Source organism: Dendrobium catenatum, unplaced genomic scaffold, assembly GCF_001605985.2.
Source record: "Dendrobium catenatum unplaced genomic scaffold, ASM160598v2 fragScaff_scaffold_1220, whole genome shotgun sequence".
NCBI lineage: Eukaryota > Viridiplantae > Streptophyta > Magnoliopsida > Asparagales > Orchidaceae > Dendrobium > Dendrobium catenatum.
Genome location: NW_021319682.1, coordinates 7,228,243 through 7,244,976, shown reverse-complemented (window position 1 = coordinate 7,244,976; position 16,734 = coordinate 7,228,243).

Sequence of the window (16,734 nt, the reverse complement as noted above, 5' to 3'; positions counted from 1 at the left end):
ATCTACAAACCCATCTGCCTTCCAAAATTTACCCCGGAACTTAGTTCGTTAAAACTCCCTCGCCGAATAAGAAAAGCGAGTGGAGGCCGGGGCCGAATTTTCGGAGCCCACAACGACTTTCTTATTACTTTTTAAAATAACTTTTTAATACAAAAATTTTAATTTATATATTAAAAAGTTGCTTCAAGAAGCAGTAGGAAAGCCGTCCCAAACGAAACCTAAATAAAATGTCACTTATAATCATAATGGATTATTTCATTAATGTGCTCCCTATAAAAACCAAAACAGTAACTGAAGTAATAGATACTTTTATAACAACTACCAGCAAACGAACTAACGAAAGACAGTTATCCTCGTCTATCTTGAAAGTATCACTATATGAATAAAAGCTTCTAGTGCATGTGCAAGAGTGCATGTAAAATTACAATATTCGTTATCTGCAGTAAACCTGCATATTTTTTATCATTGCAAGAGAATTAAGTGACGATTCTGTTAACTAAATGGAAACTTAAATGAGTAGGTACGTGCAGAAAAATATTTTTCCAATAACTTACACCGCAAGCCGTGCGCATCACCGAAAACTCTGCCTTAGTCACAGGTAAAGTAAAGCGCTCATTTGTTTTCTGAACAGCATTCATGACAGCTGCATGACAAATAACAGCAAAAGCTGAAACGTTTTAGCAGCTTGCGGAAAATCTTTTTAAAAAATCTATTCAAATAGAGGACAAAAATATGATATCCAAAACAAATCAGCAAAAACAATTTAGCCTCATACGCTAGATAAAAAAAAGGCTATTTTCAATGGAAATTAGTCATCAAAACAAATCACCACCATAGCCTCATCTTTTAGCTTTTTGAGGTCTACTTATAAATCTTCATTTCTCATCCATTCCCAATAAGCATTATATGAAATGTTAAACCTATCATTCACAAATCATTTTAAACAATTTATATTCCTTCATAACTAATGTTATCTACCAATCTAATAGAGCATTTCTATCTTTCATTTTATATTTCTAAATAGTCTAAATTTATTTTCAATTATCTCATCTATAATAGATGTCATCGTAACATTCTCTCTTATATAGTAATTTATTAATTTATCCTTCTAATTTTATCATACATCTATTTAAGAATCAGATTTCCATCATGCCCAACTTAACTTTTACTTCCCAACACTTTGTCTAATTGTAGTATTATAAAATTTACCTTTAGATCACAATGATATCCTTTTCTCCCATAATATAATGGAGGCACTTCTTCATTTTAACTATTCAAATTTAACTCTAGCCGTTACATCATCATTCTTCTATATAATTTAAGAAGGATATTGAAATCCATCACACCAAGATATCACTTGTTATAAAAATAAAAAAAAATTGATGATTGATAATACAACATGAACTAAGATTACATTATTGTATGTGAATTTTGTTGTATTAATTTTTAAGTCATTTTTTTCTAAACAATTTATTGATTAGTCATCAAAGCTAGAATTTCACTCAAATAATTCAGCCAACATTCCCTGATGTACCAGAGTATACTAGCATTTCATACTATCTTAAGTTTCATAGTAAATGAAAAGAGAAGACTGAAAACTTCATTGGCACGAATAACTTTTCTAAGAATGCACAATTTCAGGATATGTCCCTATCTAAATATATAAGCTGCATGCCCCATAATTTTAATCTGAGATCGTTTATAGCTAATTCTAAGAAAGCCAGCATATCAGCCCAAACTGAGTAGCTTGGCTTTATGAATGCTTCTCTGAAATCTATTTGATGTTAACTTTTGTTGAACTGAATAATACATGACATTTCCTAGTCATATTAGCATGGGCTAACCATTTTTCCCACTAGCTGTTAACAGAAATCATCTCCTACGCACATATTCCACTTTGTTGGCAAAAATCCTCACAACATTCTCCAATAAATTCATCAAAATTAAATCTTAATTGGACTATAATTACATTAAATCAGTATCATAATCAATTTAGAAATTACTTATTTTATTAATTACTAAATTATTATATATAATTAATCTATTCAATCACTAATTAATCCATAGGAGGAAGGAAGGATAAAGTAAACTGAGAGGTTATAAGCTTTTGTTCTTTCATTAAAGCAAGAGTAATTTGGATATTATTAAATTTTACCTGTACTAACTCGTATCACTCCTATTTCTGCTGATTTAGGGAGAAAACAAATCCTCATCATTGAGGAAAACTTTCATCCCATCTCCCTCGTCATCTGATTTGACAATTTCAATAAAAAAAAGTGACCTCTGAAATATACCTTTTTTGTAATTACCAACTTTGAATACTTCTGTATGATCAAATTTCTTCTAAATATTTAGTCCTCTGAAATATACCTCCAACACTTGTCTCAATATGAAAACCTTCTGCTATTCCAAAAAATATAATATTTTAAATAAGTATTACAATCTATGATGCACCTACACTCTGCTTAAAGAGGGTATGCAGTGTCGGACACGTGTCGGAGACGAACACGCGTCCGACACTGCATGGACACGTGTCTGGCACGGCATTGGAGTGTCGCAATTTAAAAAATCAAAATTAAAACCAAACACACGTGTCTGGTTATTAAATAATAAAATCATCTGATTCATTCTATTTAGCCTTTTCCGCGAACGAGAAGCCCTATTTTCTGATCCACGAAAGAAATCCTCTAGGGCGGACCGGGCGAGCTCGCAGCCGACGCCAAACGGAGCCCGTTGCCTTCGCCTCCCATTCCTTCGTCATTTATGCTCGAGCCGAGGCCAAGCCGAGCTCGTCTTTCCCATTCCTTCATTCCTGCGTGATTTCTGCGGTCAGCCGAGGCAAAGTTCGCAATCAACGCCAAACAAAGCACCTTCTGCGCGCAAGAGAGTCAAGACATGTAAGTGGATTTCACCATTTCTTCTCTTCATTATTGAAAAAGCTAATGTACATGCTCGGTACCGCTAGGTGTCGCTAGATACATGCTCGGTACGGAGCATGTACACTGCTCAGACATGCTTGGTACTGCTCGGTACATGCTCGGTACTGCTCGGTACATGCTCGGTACCGCTCAGTACTGCTCGGTACCGCTCAGTACATGCTCGATACATGCTCGGTACTGTCGGTACCGCTTTGTATCTTTCCATACAAATAACTTACGAACTTTAAAAACAAGCAGGTCGAACCCCGCCAAGGAGCAACATCCCCTTGAACCCCCAACAGACTGGTATATTGTTGTATTCATATTGTCTTATTATTATAATATTTTGATTCCACTTCATATCAATTTAACTTGATGTATTCTTAAGTATGATTGGTTTCTTACACCAATGTATTTTAAGCAAGATGAACTCTGCTACTGGCGGGAGTGGATTAGGTGAAGGTTCAAAAGAGCCATCTGTAGAAACTGATAAGCCGTTATGGATTCATGTTACAAAGTTAGGAAAAATATTTGAAGGAGGGAATGTGTCATTCAAATGCAATTATTGTGATGACACCTACAAAGGATCTTATTCTAGGATGAAAACATATCTACTTAAGATTTCTGGCCATGAAATTAAAATGCGTCCTAAGATTACTACATCGCAGTTGATTGAATTGAACAGACAAGTTGATGAAGCTGAATCTATGATCAAAAGGACACTCTCTAAAGAGATACCTTTGCCATCTACTTATGGATCATCCCACACTTCTTCCTCATCTGTGAGAGTTGATCAAGCTTTATCATTTAGAAGTGAAGGATATGAAACAAAGAAAAGAAAAGGAACTGCTAGTAGTCCTCTAGAGAAGGCTTTTAATTTGCAACAGCGAGAGGAATTGGATGGTGAAATAGCAAGGATGTTTTTTTCAGCAAGACTTCCTTTCAACCTTGCAAGGAATCCTCATTATAAAAATACATTCATTTTTGCGTGTAACAACAATCTTGCAGGATATGTTTCACTTGGCTATAATGCATTAAGAACAAAATTATTGAAAAGGGAAAAAACACATATTAAGACATTGCTTGAACCAACAAAAGGAGTGTGAAAAGAAAAAGGCGTTAGTTTGATGAGTAATGGTTGGACAGATCCACAAAGAAGACCCCTTATTAATTTCATGGTCGTTACAGAGAATTACCCAATGTTCATTAAAGCTGTGAATTATAAAGGAGAATACAAGGATAAACATTTCATTGCCAATTTGATTAAATAGGTGATAGTCATGATTGGGCCTTCAAATGTTGTGCAGGTTATTACAGATAATGCACCAGTGTGTAGAGCTGCAGGATTATTGGTGGATCAAACTTATTCCCATATATTTTGGACACCCTGTATTGTACACACTTTAAATCTTGCTCTAAAAAATATTTGTGCAGCAAAGAATACAGAGGCTAATGAAATCATCTATGTTGAATGTCATTTGATAACAATGATTGCAGATGATGCTGTTCTGATCAGAAATTTTATTATGAATCATTCGATGAGACTTTCAATGTTTAATGATTTCTCCCACTTGAGAATGTTAGTTGTTGCTGAAACTTATTTTGACTCTGTAATAATCATGTTGAGAAGATTCAAATAAATTAAAAATGCTCTTTAATCTATAGTGATTAGTGAGAAGTGGTCTTGTTAGCGAGAAGATGATGTTGGGAAGGCAAAGTATGTTAAAGAAAATGTCTTAGATGATTTGTGGTGGGATAATGTAAACTACATTTTGGCTTTTACTGATCCAATTTATGATATGTTGAGAGAGGCTAACACAGATAAATCATGCCTACATTTGATTTATGAGATGTGGGACTCTATGTTAGCAAAAGTGAAAGAAATTATAAACAGACATGAAATAAAATCGCATGAAGAAGACTAAAGTTTTTGGAGCGTTGTCTATACCATTCTTGAAGATAGATTGAGCAAAAGCAACACACTTCTGCATTGTTTGACTCATTCATTAAATCCAAGGTACATTTGTATTCATCTTTTAAATTAATTTAAATTTCTTGGTAAATGAACATATAGTTTTGTATGCTTTATATTATTTGAAGGTATTCAAGTAAAGAATGACTTCAAGAAGACCCTCAACATGTCTCACCACAAAAAAATTTAGAAATTTCAAATATGAGAAAAATATGCCTGAAAAGATATTTCCCAAATGAGGAGAAGAAAAATTAATATAGAACTTGCAAAGTTCTTTGGATATTTAGAGGATTTTGGTGATCAAGAATCTTTGGTTGATAAATGGATGATGGATCCAAAAATATGGTGGTTGATTCATGGAGCTTCATTACCGATTCTTCAAACAGCAGCAATAAAACTTCTTGGTCAAGTATCATCCTCTTCCTGTTGCGAGAGAAATTGGAGCACATACTAATTTATTCAATCAATGAAGAGGAATAAAATAATTCCACAATGTGCTGAAGATTTAGTTTATGTGCATACAAATATTCATCTTCTATCAAGAAAAATCCCACTTCATATGACAGGTGATAACAAGATGTGGGATGTTGCTGGAGATGGATTCGAGTGCCTTTAATAGATATCTGGTTCAATGAACCAAATAGTTCTGATTCTTATAAAGGCCCAAAGTCCAATTCAAAGGATGAGCCAAATCTGATGGGTATTTCAACAAAGTTAACAAAGAAGCCTCAACAAAGTAAACAATACAGCTTCAAAATGGGTAATCACTGAAAAGCCTATTTGAAACATTAAAGAAAATTTCCCATGTGATGAAGATAACACTCAAAAAGAGGTGTTTGATCTCACTAAGTAAGAAAAATTAAATGAATATGTAAAAACATTAACTTCATTATCTAGAAGTATAGTAGAAGAGTTAAATGTATGTGTTGCACCAAAATTAGAATGTGGGAAAGAAGCATGTCTTTTATAGTGTACCTCAATACTCAAGTTTAAAAGTGGGTGTAGAACTTAAGGACATTTCTTTAAATGAAATGGTGGAACTCCCATTTGATTTATATCCCACTTGTGTCAAAAAATTAATCAAAAGAGGTTTAACTCCTTTTATATGGTCCAAGGGCAAACCTAAAAATTTTAAAAATCTATAGAATTCAAAATGCAAAGTAAAGAAAAATAGATATTTTGTTGGCTTTGGTATTACCAGACCAATAAATGATGATGAATATTATTTGGTTATCACCAATAATTTTGAGGTTGATATGATTTTTACGGAGACCTCTAACGTTGTTGGGAGGTCGTGTTTAGAGACTACCAACGATCTTGATTATCTTCAAATTAGGGATGCACCTCTCGAGTTTGAAGAATAGATCAAATCAACAATAGATGAACTTAAAGAAATTAATTTAGATACTGAAGAAAATCTGCACCCTACTTTCATAAGTGTGTTGTTAAATGAAACTGATGTCAATGGAATGGTACCATTGTTTAAAATTGTGCAATGTGAGGCTCGCCTTGAGGCCTGCCTTAGCACAATTTCAGTGAAAAACGCCTCGAGGTTTGCACCTCAAGCATTTTTCATGAGGCTTACGCCTCATCTTTAGTTGAGGCCCTCCTTGAGGCGTACCTTGCCTCGCTGGCATGAGGCATACGCCTCGTTCTATTTATGTATATTTTTTTAATTAAAACTTAGCTAAATCCTATACAAAAGCCCAAAAAAATCATGCCCTATTGTGCTCCAAAGCCGCAACAACTTCCTCTCAATAACCTCGACCTCCAGCTCGCCGCCGCTGGAGATCACTTGAAATCCGCACGCTACCACCATCTCCTTTAAAATTGAAGTATTACTCTTATTTTATGTTGATGACAAACATTGACAAACATTTATGAAAGAGCAAGATTGTTGAAGTAAATAAAGAAGTAGATTGGGAGGTATTGAACGCTATAGGATGAGGAAAGGGAGAAGCCAATTTGTTATGAAGACTCAAATAAAAATCTCCTTAGTAATGATAGTGCAGATAATTTATGAGTTGTTGTCAATTGTTTTAGCATTCTTTAGTAATTAAATGTTGATGAGTAGGGAACTAAGAAAGAAGAAATTTAGAACTAAACTTAATGCTATATGATACGTTTATTCAATTAATATATTTTATGTTATTTTTCTCATATAATATTTGAATTTTAATTCTATTTCACATGATTTATTACTTACCACTTTATATTTTGTGTAAATTTTTTGTTTTATAGGCATGCAAATTTGTTACTTAATAGTTCAATAGAAAATTAATATGTCATTCTTTAACATATTATTTAAGTATTATATAAAAAATCAATTTTAACTTTAATTTTTTACTTTACGCAATTTTTAGATTTTGAGGCTTACGCCTCAAAATGCCTTGAGGCTTACACCTCGCCTCATGAATGAAAAATGCCTCAATCCTAATTGCGCAATTTTAAACCTTGTATGGTACAACTCTTAAAAGAGTTCAAGGACTATTTTGCCTAGAGTTATAATGAAATATTAGGATTACATCCAAACATAGCAGCCCATAAACTTGTCATTCAACCAAATGTTGTTCCAATCAAATAAGCTCCTAGAAGAATACGTTTGAAAATTAAATAATTAATTAAATAAGTTAAAAAATTAATTTAAGCTGGCCTTATTTGAGAGGAAAAAATACCACTCCTAGTTGGTTAGCATTGTGCATGTTAAGAAAAAGAACATACAGATTCGCGTATACATTAATTTTCGAGACTTGAATAAAGCATATCCTAAAGATGAGTTCTCATTACCTATACCCGAGCTTATGATTGACATTGTTTCTTCTCACAATCTCTTTCTTTTATGGATGGATCCTCGGGGTACAACCAAATAAAAATGGCCCCCGAAGGATGAGAATATATTGTTTTTAATACACCTATTGAAATATACAATTATAAGGTCATGCCTTTTGGCCTAAAAAATACTTTTGCAACTTACAAGTGCATAATGACTAGATTATTCGATGAAATCATTTATGACAGTTGAATGTTACATTGATGATCTCGTGGTCAAAAGTAAAGAAAAAGAAGATCACCTGTATGACTTAAGAGTTATATTTGAATGACTTCGTCGGTACGACCTCAAGATGAATCCTTTGAAGTGCGCCTTTGGGTTAACTTCAAGAGAATTTATTGGGTTTGTTGTTCGATGTCGTGACATTGAAATTGACTCTACTAAAATTAAGACGATATTAGAAATGAAAAGTTCTAAGAGTCTTACTCAGCTAAGAACTTTTCAAGGTAGGTTGACATATCTAAGACACTTCATATCTACTTTATCCGATAGATGTCAATCCTTTGCAGCTCTTTCAAAGAAGGATTTTTTATTTTTATTGAAATGATACCTGTCAAAAAGCTTTCGATAGTGTAAAACGCTATCTCATGTCCCCGCCAGGCTTAGCTGCTCCTATTCAAGGGAGGCCATTAATTATCTACATTGCAACATCAGATGAATCTCTTGGAGCTCTATTAGCACAAAGTAACAATGAGAGAAGAAAATGCTTTATACTACTTAAGCAGACATATAATTCCTATAGAAATGAACTATTCATCCATTGAAAAGCATTGCCTATGCCTTATCTTCATTATTCAAAAGCTTAGGTATTATATGCTATCTCATAAAGTCAATATGATCCCCAAGATTAATCCTCTTCAGTACCTCATGCCCCGTCCAATATTGACAGAACGTTTGGCTAGATGGGCCATTATACTACTTTAATTTGATATCACTTTCATTTCCCAGCGTGCTGTGAAGGGATAAGCGCTTATTGACCTCCTAGCGGCACATCCTAAATCGACGGAATCTCCTTTAAATAATGATCTGCCAGACAAACAGATAATGAATTTGGATGACTATGACGGACCCGTTTGGGAGTTATATTTTGATGGTGCAAGCTCTTTCCAAAGAGGTTCTGAACCATAATGTATTCTCCCAGACAAAGCTGGAGTTGGTTTGGTATTTATAATACCTGATAAAGTTATATTACAATATTCTTGCAATTTATCAGACCCTTATATAAATAAGGAGGCAGAATATGAAGCTCTGATAATTGGTTTAGAATTGACAATGTCAATGGAAATTAAAAACATCAAAATTTACGGTGATTCACAATTGATAATTAATCAAATTGGGGGAACCTATAAAGTTTTAAAACTCAACTTGCTTAATTATCACTCATATGCCATGAAACTTTTTTACCAAATTTCTAATGCAACTTTGTTTTGAATACCGCGTGGCAAAAAGCTACGACGGACGTTCTCGCAAAGCTTGCTAAGAAAATGTCATATCCTAAAAATGAGTCCAAATAAATGTTTAAAATCGCCAAATTTTCTCCTATTGACTTTCAAAATGTAAATGAAGCTTCTTCCTCAGGTGGATTTTCATTTGTGGTAGATGATGATGATGATTGGCACCAACCTTTTATTAAATATCTCCAAAATGGTAAACTCCCAAATGAGAAGTCTATCGCTCATCAAATAAAGAAGAGAGCATTGTCTTTTCATTAATTAATAATACCTTGTATCGATGGTCATTTGGCCAAATGTGGTTGTGATGCATTGTAAGATTGAAGAATACAAGATAATGGCCAAGGTATATGCAGGATTATACAACGCCCATTAATCGGGACAAATGAAACTAAAAATTAAAAAGCTTGGGTACGATTGGCCTTCAATGATTAAAGATTGTGTTAAAATAGCACGATGATATCATCAATGCTAAGTAAATTTGGTAGTTTTGCATCAACCGACAAATGTTTTGCATCCAATAATAGCCTTTTGGCCCCTTAAAAGCTAGGAACTGGCATTGTTGGGTCTATTGATCCTCCTTCCAAGAGTCATTGATTTATTCTTGCTGCGACTAATTAATTCTCAATGCGGGCTAAAGCTATGCCACTAAGATGTCAAAACTAGCCATGTACTGCAATTTTTGAAGGACCATGTCATATACAGATTTGGTGTTCCACATCGAATCATATCCACTAATGGCCCTACTTTCAAAAGTACTAAACTTAATCAATTTGTTAACAAACATAATATTGATTGGAGGTACAATAAAATATAATACCCTTGAGTTAATATATTGGTTGAAGCATTTAACAAGACATTAGTTCAATTACTAAAGAAGAATTTAGACGAGAACGAAAAATAATGGCATGAAAAGTTAGTTGAAGTGTTGTGAGCCTATCAAATCACATATAGAACTCCAACACAGGCTACTCTGTTTGCTTTAGTCTACAGAGCGGAGGCTATTCTCCCTTCATAGGTATAGCTCCTGTCTCTCAGAATTGCAATCAACAATGAAATTACAAGTGTGAATAGAATGCCCAACTGAGGTTGGAAAGACTTAATGATTTATAAGAGAAGCATTTACATGCTCAATAGAACCTCAAGTTGTACAAAACTCGTAGGGCTCAAGCTCAAGAGAAATTGGTTCGCCCTAGGACTTTCAAAGTCAGTGATTTAGTCCAAGTTCTTCACAGACCGATTCTAGCTCAACGTAAAATTAGTGACAAGTTCGAGCCTACTTGGGAGGGCACCTTTGTGGTAAAAAAGCCTATCAAGGTAGATCTTACCAACAAAATGATTGCATTGGTGAACGTCCTATGTTGCTTATCAATAGGCGCTACCTAAAGAAATATTACAATCGATTGTATTTCATATTTCAAATTCAATGAAAGAATATTTCTTCCAAATAGAAATGTTCTTTTAATTCAGTTGGGCTAGGTCCGGATTACCAAAACCTAGGTCTAAAAATTTCAAATCTTTCATCATTCCCCAAAAAGGAAATCAAATTCATCTTCTCCAAATGAAAGTCAATCAATCTTTTATTTCTCCAAAAGAAAGTCAAATTTAAATCTTAGTACCAAATATTAAGTGTAGACATCCTCAAATAGGAGTCTTCTTAGCAATTTATGAGTTTAGGTAGAATCTAAACCTTCTAAGATCTCTCCTAGCTCATTCTTTTATATCATGTTCTACCCAAATTGAACATCGATAAATTTATCCAAATCTAGACTTTTAGTGGTTACCAAAATGCCCTTTAGTCTTCCCAAATATTAAGATTTATATATCCAAAATAGGTGACCTTACACCAAATATCATCAAGGTTTAAGTAGTAGCCAAAATGCACTTAGCCTTAGCCTTTTTGAATTTTATCTTACCCAAATAAGATAAACTCTACCTCTAATTTGTAGCCCAAAAAACCTTTTAAAGTTTTTCAATAGGTGCCAAATGCCTTTTGAAATCTTTAAGAAATATCAAATGTTCCTAAACCCTTTTCATTTGAAATTTGATAACCAAAATATCCTTGAAAACCTTATTGGTAGTATCCAAAATATCTCAAAATCTTTAGGAGATAGCAAAATATTCCTAAAACCTTTTTAGAGACACCAAACGTCCCTAAATTCTTCTCCAAGTGATAGCCAAAATGCCCTTGGACTTGTTGATGGTTGTCAAAATACCCCTCTAACCATTTAGGTGATAGAAAAAATATCTCTAAAGCCCTTTTAGAAGTTGCCAAATTTCTTCTAACTAAACCAAAATCTTTCTAGAGCTACCAAATATCCCTAGAAATCTCCTTTAGAAGCTATCAAAATACTTCTAATCAATCCAAAACCTTCCTAGAGGTCTCTTTAGAAGTTCCCAAATGTTTCTAAACTTCTCTTCCAAGAATAATCTAAAACTCTTCCCTTAAGGTGATAGATAGAAATCACCTTAGCCTTTTAGATCTTGTCTATTTCAAACTTAGGCATTCATAGATCTCTCTTTCTCTTTCAAATCATACCCTATTTGGTTTAGAAGATCTTGTTTGATCACTATTGGTTAATGCTACTGTGTGTGGCGTACTTCTATTCGTTAACCACACATATTGGGGGTCCTTTTATTGACGCATTTTTCGCACCGACTCGACTAAATCAGACCTGATCGGATTTAAAAGAACCCAATTAGCTAAACTGGATCTCGTCAAACCCAATTCGATTCGTACACAAATTCGATCAAATTAAGCTCAATTTTATCTAATTAAAACCAAATTGATCATGATCAACACAAATCGGTCCAAATCAAACACAATTTAGCCTCGTTGAACCAAATTCAATGCAATTCGACGACGATTCAAATTCAATTTCGCAAAATTGACTTGAACGGACCCAATCGAACCTAAATTGACTCAAATCAATCCAATTTGTGCCCAATTTCAGCCCAATTGGCCCAATTTATGTTCAATTTAATCCCAATTAGGTTAAATTGACTTTTTGGCCATTTTTAATAATTTCCCAAATCTAAAAATCAAATCCAATTGCTCCAATTGAATTCAAAACTACTACAGGGTCCTTTCCTGTTGAATCACATTTGATTTCAGTGATTGCTGCAGGATACCTCAGCAAATAATCTAATCGAGTGGGATTTTCCTCGTTCATGCATTGCGAGAGAAGAAAAGGTTGTAGGGGAAGCATTCAGTGAGTCTAGAATTTGTGAATCCCAAACAGAGTGAGATAGAGGGATGGGATTCTTGCATTCGTCTGCACCTAACCGAGAGGGAGTTCACAAGAGGGGAGGCCTTTCCTCCCGTCATGTGCGATCCATCCGGTCATCCTGAGCCCAAAGAGGAGTCCGTCTATGCCTGTGCTCGGCAGATTCGTGTGTACGGACCGAGAGGAAGGGTTGGCTTTGGTTCCTCTTCCTATGCGTGAGTGAGGAAGGGCCTAGCCGAGCAGGAGCTCTGCTCCGTTCATGTGTCTGGAGGAGTCGAGCGAAGCAAGGCCTTCCGCGTGCCTCTCTAGGTCTAGCTGAGCGGGGGTTCAGCTGCTGAGTGTCGGGTGTCTAGCTGTCGCCACCTTCTTCTCCTATGAACTGAGAAGAAGCCGCCCTTTGTTCGCTACTACTGTTTGCTCACTATAGAAGCTTCCTCGCAAATCATCTTTGGCGACCTCTTAATGGTGAAATCAGCACCTAGAAGCAGTCCAAACAATGAAGACAACATTTAAAGCATCTCGGACAGTAGATTTCTCCTTCCTTGCGGTCGTTTCTCGCCTTTGCAAGACGAGGGGAGTGTGGTTGACGCCGTGAATACCAGGTGAGGTAAAATCCTTTAAAAACTAGGCAAAATCTAGATCTTCAAGCTCTTTGGTTGAATGTATGATACTTCCCAAGCCATAGTTCCCTTAGAAATCTTGATTTTTGCTTCCCCAAAACCCAAATAAAGCCTTATGCTTGCTATCCGCTTTGCCAAATGGCAGAAATCCGGAGATTTTTGCTTATTTACTCTCATGTGAGAGTCCGAGGAGAGAACCCACGTGCGTAGGGTGCTTGGATTGGTATCCTACACATCCAAATGCATGATTTCATATTCATGTTGCATCTTCAACATCGCCTATAACTAGACCGTAGTTTAGTTTAACTCATTTGATCCAAAATCAATTCTTATTGTCCATGGGCTGCTTGTTGTTCTCAATTTGGAGATGCTTGCTGCTCACGGATTGGGCCTTGGCTACTTGGTATTAAGGAAAAAATTTTAGATTTACTTGATGTTAGCTCATTAATGATTGAGATGAAGTTTAGCTCAATGATTGGGGAATAAATGCATTTCCTAGCTCATTAAATCATAAAGGTATTGATGCAAGCCAAAATTTGGGAAGGGCCCCCAAATTTTTGCAAGCAAAACAAACACTTCCAAGGAGATATAAATAACACAAAATACTCAAAAACTTGACAAAATAAGAAACAACACAACTTTTTATAATAAAAAGGATTCTTACAACTCATGACACTTAAACAACTTACAAACTTTGACATAACATTAAACACCTAAAGTTGCATTTTATCCGTTGCTTTGAGAAGAAAGATACAGGTGACGTGGTCACTTGCGGAGAGATGAACAAGATAAGAGGTCGAAACAAAGGAGGAGAAGCTCGCAAGCTTTCCTAGACAAAGAGAGGAATGGAACAAGCTCGCAAGCTTTTCCACGACAAAACCCGCAGATTTAGGCTTCCAAAAATCACATCATAACCAACCCCCAAAAACTCTAAAACAGCCACAAATATCTCTTATATATAGATAAAGAAAGGGGAGTCAAACAGCCACCATACCACAAATTAATCCCATTTAATCATGGAAATGAAAGGCCAAAAGAAACCATAACAACAGCGGAAAAACTACTAAAAAATCAGGCCAAATACATCCACAAACAGCCCACAAAAAACTGCACAGAACATAGGTGGAAATAGCTACGGGAAACCAGCCAGGAGTCACGGGAAGCCCAGCCAGCAAGGGACCCCAAGAGCCAGCACATGAAACAGGACGGCACTTCACAGGAAAATAGCCAGGAGATAAAACTGAGAGGGAGTGACCACGAGAACAGCAACAGCCAGCAGAAACCGAAAACAAAAAGGGGAAGTCACGGTACAGGAATCCAAAAAACCATCTTTAATTAACTACAACACACTAAATACGAAGCACCAAGCTAAATGGGCCTAACCCATTTAGTTAATTTCAGCCCAACTTTTAATTGCTCAAATATGGGTATGGCTTACCTGCATCAATTCTCCTCCGGTTGAAAAAACTCATCTCCTGATGAAGCTTGAGTTTGCTTTGAATATTGACCTGAGGTTTCCAAAGGCTGATTGCATTGGCTATGACTCATGACTCAAAAACAAAAATTGCATGACAACTAACATGTCACCAAAACCTAAGATATACTAACTTGCTCTGATACCAAATTGATGCAAGAAAAAATTTGAGAAAAAGCCCCAAATTTTTGCTAGCAAAAACTAAACCTTTCTAGGAATAGAAAATTATAAAGATTGTCCCAAAATAGACAAATTAAACAAAAACAAACTTATATAATATAAAAGACGCTTACAAACGACGCTTACAAACTTTGACGATATAACTCCTAAAATTGCATTTCATCGAGAAGAATGATTCATGTAGAGTCGAACTTGCGGATAGAAGAAGATGTTAGAAGCCGAGATGAAGGAGGACAAGCTCGCAAGCTTTCCTAGGAGGAGGAAGAAGAGAAGTTCGACAAAGCTCACAAGCTTTTCCAAACAATAAACCCGCAGGTTTTGACTTCCAAAAATTGCATCATAACATCCTCTTTTAAAACAGCCACAAACTCTCTATATATAGGCACAAAAGGGGAGTCAAACAGCCACCTAAAAGTTCATTTAAAACTAATTAACTAAGGGGAAGAGGAAGGGCAAAAGGCTGTCCAAATTCTGTCCAAAAACAGCTCCCAAAATGCTAGCAATAATTATAGAACAGCCAGCAGAATTTCTGCACAGAAAACAGAGAAACAGCCCACGGAAAACCCCACCAGCAGCCATGGGAAACCAGCCAGCAAGGGACCCGAAGAGCCAGCATAGGAGACAAGGCAGCAGTTCACGAGAAAGACAGCCAGGAGGGAAAAACCGAGAGGGAAGGCAACGGGAACAGCAACAACCAACAGAAACCGAAAAGACAAAGGGAAGGGAAGAGACACAAGTCCACTCCAACATAATGAGCTTGAAATAATAGCATACATTTATGATTTAATGAGCTAAGAAGTGCATTTATTCCCCAATCATTGAGCAAAACTTCAGCACAATCATTAATGAGCTAACATCAAGTAAAATCCAAAATTTTGACCTCAATACCAAGCAGCCAATGGTCCAATCCATGAGCAGCAAACATCTCCAAACTGAGAACAACAAGCAGCCCATGGACAAGAAGAATTGACCCCCCTTGCCTACATCAGGTATGCTATTATTTCAAGCTCATTATGTTGGAGTGGACTTGTGTCTCTTGCCTTCCCTTTGCCTTTTCGATTTCTGTTGGTTGTTGTTGTTCCCGTGGCCTTTCCTCTCGATTTTCCCCTTCTGGCTGTCTTTCCGTGAATTGCTGCCTTGTCTCCTATGCTAGCTCTTCGGGTCCCTTGCTGGATGGTTTCCCATGGCTGCTGGTGGGGTTTTCCGTGGGTTGTTTCTCTGTTTTCTGTGCAGAAATTCTGCTGGCTATTCTATAATTAATGCTAGCATTTTAGGAGCTGTTTTTGGACAGAATTTGGACAGCCTTTTGCCCTTCCTCTTCCCATTAGTTAATTAGTTTTAAATGAACTTTTAGGTGGTTGTTTGGCTCCCCTTTTGTGGCTATATATAGAGAGTTTGTGGTTGTTTTAAAAGAGGATGATATGTGAGAAATTTTTGGAAGAAAACCAGCGGGTTTTGTTTGGTAGCTTGCGAGTTATGTATTCCTTTCTTCTCTTCCTCTAGGATAACTTGCGGGTTATTCCTTTTTCGTCTTGGCTTCTAACCTCTTCTTCTCTACACAAGTTCCACTCCATCTGTATCCTTCTTCTCAAGCAAGGAAATGCAAGTTTAGGTGTCTTGATTGTGTCATTTGTAAGTATCAAAGTTTGTAAGTCATTTTATTTTATAAAGAGATTGTTTTTGGTTTGTCTTGTCGTATTTTGCCTAGTTTTGAGTAATTTGTGTATTTTCTATTACCTAGGAAAGTTTAGCTTTTGCTTGCAAAAATTTGGGGTCCTTCCCAAATTTTTGCTCGCATCAATTTGGTATTAGAGCGGGATAGAAAATCCTGGTTTGTTGTGTGAGTCTTGTTATCAAGTGATTTAAATTTTGTTGAGTCTTTTTTTTAGAAAAATGGAAAATCACAAAAATAGTGATCCAGTGGAAGAATGCAAGCCAGAAGATCTTGAAGTCCCTCTTTCGATGGACAGACGGGTTCCAACATAAGGTGATTCGACAGATCCCCTACAGAATGAGCTATACAAGCTCCAAGTGAAGATGCATTTGTGTACGGAGCAGTACA